The sequence below is a fragment of the Anguilla rostrata genome, chromosome 1 (assembly GCF_018555375.3).
Source record: "Anguilla rostrata isolate EN2019 chromosome 1, ASM1855537v3, whole genome shotgun sequence".
Taxonomy (NCBI): Eukaryota; Metazoa; Chordata; class Actinopteri; order Anguilliformes; family Anguillidae; genus Anguilla; species Anguilla rostrata.
This window is the reverse complement of record NC_057933.1, coordinates 38,248,495-38,253,680: the sequence shown is the minus strand read 5'-3', so window position 1 is coordinate 38,253,680 and position 5,186 is coordinate 38,248,495.

The window sequence follows — 5,186 nt, the reverse complement described above, 5'->3', positions numbered from 1 at the left end:
TTATTATTATTATTATTATTATTATTATCCATCCATCCATCCATCCATTATCTTTACCTGCTTATCCTGAGCAGGGTCGCGGGGAGTGATGGAGCCTATCCCAGCGTGCATTGGGCGAGAGGCAGGAATACACCCTGGACAGGCCGCCAGTCTATCGCAGGGCATGATTATTATTATTATTATTATTATTATTATGCTTGCAAATGTCACCCACTGCTCTGTCCATGTTGACCACATGGTAGTGGTTTCACAAGTCATTTTTTATTTCGTACTATAGCTCAGGAAGTGGAATGCTAGAAACATGATCTTTTTTGTCAGATTCCTTCTGGCAGACCTCTTTTGGCAGACCATTTTACAAATTGTCACATTTTATGAGACTCTGGGCTCTATTTTACAGAATCAATGGTGCTAGTGTGATGGCCTCTGGGCCATAGCCTGGCCTATGTGGGTGTGTGTCTCTCTCTCCTTTCTCGTTTGGGAGTGGCTTTCTTGCTCTCTCTCTCCTAGCCTTGCCCCTCCCATTCTGAATTGTGCTTGCCCTTGCCTAACTCTCCTCCCCTCTCATTAGCAGAATGGCTTCACCTGGAGAGGAGGCCATAAAGCATGGCTTCACGGCTGGTTCAGGATCTCTCCACTCCTGCCTGGATGGCAGCTGCCGGGCCTGTTTAGTTTCTCTTTTTGCATTTTTTTTTCATTATTTAAATTAAAATTATTGTTTAACCAAGTTCTTTACCGTGTGGTCTCCCCTTTTTTGTTATGACTTTAACGAGCGGTCATAACACTAGGAACATGGGTGTAGTCAATGGCACAGTGCATGGGCACACTGGGTGTGGCAGCTGAATCTTGGTATTTTTGTAACCAGAGGTGAGGAGCACACAGCTCACAGCACACGGCACAGGTGGGAAATGGGCTGGATTTGTTTGAATTTTCCTCCACCAGAATTAAAACATCACCTAAACATTTATTATGGGCCAGTTTTAATTTCCCATCAAACCTGTAGCTTAATAGCTTTAACTCACTATGCTTTCGCTAAGAAATAAGGACAACAGTAGTGCCTATTTTGAAGTTTTATTAAACAAAATGAAACCAGGCAAGAGCGTACATTGTCACTATTCCTGTTCACAGCAATAAAATGCCTTGGTGTTGCTCAAACAAACGAACAATTATAACGTGTCAGTCCGTCATTAATTCAAAACAACGGCATGGTTTAACTGAACCAAACGAGATTGGATGAGTTGTGGTTTTGTTTTAAATACACTTATCATTTATCAGCTGGTACCAAATCAGTGTAGGTTTGAATTGTATTGCATACTCATAGACATTGCTAAACAACAAAACAGCAAGTCTACCCCATGTGGCATGGTTGCAACATCTACATATAGAATATGGATATAACATACATATAGAAGGGTATAAAAGAGGCAAAATATGTATATCACCTCACACGTGATTAGTAAATGTAAAACCTACAGAAAATCAAGATTGGCTGAAAAAGGTTTCTATACTCTTCCCTAGTGACATGACTACATAGACAATGGGCTCTACCTTACACCCGGCGCCAAGCGCAACACAAGTGTCTTTCCAACTACTTGGCAAATCCGCCATTATAATAGCAATCTGCCAAGGTGTAAGCGCACCAGGGGCCTCATTTATAAAAATGTTCTTAGATTTATACTTGAACTTAGTCCTAAAAAACTTTTCGACAGTGTGCTTATGTTCGATTCATAAAAGATACTCAGCATAAAAAACCTTGCTTACGCAGGGTCTAAGAAGCCCATTTGTAACTTATGCACCTGTGATCTATAAATCTCAAATTAACTTAAAATTGACGGCACCTGAACGTGCCTTACAATCAGCGATTTCCCCTTTTATAATGGTAGCACAAATGAGGGTTTAGTCAGGAATAACCATGAACCAAAAGAGAAAAGCAAACTTTTTGGAAGATCATCATGTGCATCATTCTGGACTCAGAAAACTCTCTCTCCCTTCTAAAAGCACGGTTTTCAATGTCTTCCAATAACGCAAGAACAGCCATGTTTACTTTTTTCTAATTTGACACACTATTTATAGAACATCAAATCCTGTTTTTTAATTCAAAACACCTTGCGTCTGGCAATTAATTCCTCACACCTTTAATTGATCCTATTAAATTCCTATCAAATTGCTCATAAAGCTAATGCAAAGTTCACCCCAGGCTTGGATGCATATGCGTCCCAAACTGCAATACCCCTACATAACCAGCAGGAAAATCACTTATGTCAAGGCTAGACTTTGCATAGAGATAAGATCATTTCTACGTCAAAGTAAAGTTTTATAAATAACTATTTACACAGAAATGTATAAGTCATACTTAAGATCAAAACTGATCGTAAGTCCGTTCTATAAATGAGGCCCCTGGCTTTTAAAGGGAATTGGAGATGACACTCTGATTGGTGTATTTCATGTTACACACCTATGATTAATTAAGAGACTAAGTACAACCCCTTTGAACCATGCGCCTTCCTTTGCGCTCAGATTATCCGCCATTAGACTAGCAAAAGTGGATTTGGACACGCCCTAAATGCACTTGCACCGTGCGCTTAGATCGTTAAAATATATCCCAATAAGTGTATTTCAAAACATGATGAGCCCACAATTCATCCAATCCCGCATACATACCATTTTTGTCAGTGAACAATAAAACACAGCCTTCCTAATTGGTTGCTGGTTTAAACATCCATGCATAGTATGCTCTTTTGACCCAACAGTGTTTTGTCCTGTAAATATTGCAGATATTAACAATTTATGCAGTTATTTTTCATTGTTACAATTGTACATGTATTATAAATGTCCCAAACATATTTTGCAGCTCTAGCATCGGACTATGTTTGTTGAAATTTTACACTAACCATTCGTGATCACCCCAGACTTAATGTGACTTTTTGTAGCAGACAAGTGGATGCTGTTTGTAGTGACATTTTACAGATTGTGATTGCATTACTTCTAAATAATTCAGTAAAACCTGAACATTATTACAATTTTGCCAGTTCTCATATCTTCTTGACCAGTGGTAATGACATTCTGTGACCATCAGTAATTTGAAATCAAGTATACTAGCCAAAAAATCATTTTTTTTCTTTGCACAAATATTATCATTTTATGTAGAAAAATACTGGACAATGCAATACATCTTCAAGCTGATTATAATATAGCCACCAGTAAGATACATTATACCTCTCAATTATGTTGGTATGCATGAACTCATACATATAGCAATTTGCCAGTTATTTCTACATTTTTGTTTTATGTTGATATTACATTTTTTACATATTACATTTTTTATGCCAAACATTGCATTAATCATCAAACTCTGATTATACAGACAGTCTATCCATAATTTGTGCCAGTTCTATGGCTATTATTTTAACTACAGTTAATCAAAATGAATTGAACAGAGTGACAATAAACGCAAATTGTACATTCTTCTCATTACTGATGGGTATAAGAAAAAGAATGAAATGCAGTACCCTGGGGACCACAATGCAGTATAAGAACGGCCTTAAACAAATAAAAATTGAAATATATACCAGTATTAAACTGATTAAAAAGACAAAAGATAAAACAATAAATGCAAAGTATTCATTTTTCTTGCTTCTGGGACTTATATCAAAGTCAAATTGGACAGCATATGATTGCATGTGAAATTTCCAAAATTAGCAATCTGCTGTATGATGGCCAGGTCTGAGCAGGAGCAGGTTTGACCTAAAGACTTAGGCACATCACAATCCATGTATCCAGAGTCACAATCCAGAATACCATTTTTCCAATGCGACAGCTCACAACATACCATGCGTCAACCAGAATATAGAGCCCAAAAGTGTATTGAAGTTTTATTGAGAAAACCAGAGAATGCCAATGACACCATTCACATTGATAAAATGACTCGGTAGATCAACTGTTCCTCAAATGGAAGAAAAAATATAACGTATGAGTAAGATGACCATATAGTGGATTTCAAAAAAAGAAGACAGGTTAATACTACACTATTTATTTATATATGGTCTATAGAACAAACAAAACCAAACCGCACAATTTTGAATTTTGAATTTTGGAAAAAGTTTAGGAATCCTACCAGGATGGGTATCTTCAGTCCCACAAAAAGATGAAATGTCAGAAAAAAGAGGGCATCTGGTCAGCCTATGCATGAGAAAAATGGCATGACTTACTTAAACTAAACTTCATTGACCAATTGCCCTTGGAGGGTTAGTGGGGCAGTTGCAGCTTGCATTCATTGCAGGCAACTTTCTCCTTGGTTATTTTGTCCTTAATGCATAGAATCTGTAATATTTCCAAATGGCATTCCTGAGGTGCGGAGTTACAATTTAGCCTATTTCAAATGTATAGCCTATAGACTACAGTATGTTGATAGCATGAACTTTATTTTCAGGCTGTCAAACAGTATACGGATATAACTAATGCAGTTTAAATATGTAGCTTGTAAGTAGCTTTCATTTTAACTACAGTCACATAATTACTATGAACATTTGTTTAAATTGGGTATATTGTCATTATTTTCATTATAGATGGGTGTAAGGAAAAAGGACAGAATGCAGTTCCCCAGGACGATAATGCAGTATACTGTAAGAACAGCCATAAACTATTTAAGATGGAAATACAGAAAATGAACATTATGAAATAGAAAAAATGGAGTGACCGATAAATATGAAGTATACATTTTACCTGTATGACAGATGCCTAACAGCTCCTCTCCTGGTGCACGGCGAGTCACCAGATTACCAAACGGGCGCAAGCATGTAAAATTCAAAAATACCACTTTGCCAGTTCAATGGCTTGCCCCAGACCATGCATAAGTCAGAAAATAGGGCCCTCTGACTTTTAAATGGCTGAAGATGAAAATTAAACAAAATAGTTTTTTCTCCTCCAAAGTGTTTTTCTGTACTACTCTCATGAATGTTGTGGTGAATATACATAAATAGGAAGGCGTAACTCCTGAACACTGCATGCGAATAGGACAAAACTTTCACCAATGTTTTTCCACTCATGGCCACAAGGGATTTTGACTGCAGTTTTCTACATTCTATAGCACCACCTTCAGGTAAGGTTTTCACTATAACTGGCATTCTTTGGCCTAGATTAAAAATGTGGTGCCTATATATTAAAGGTACAGTGTGTAGGATGTAGTGGCA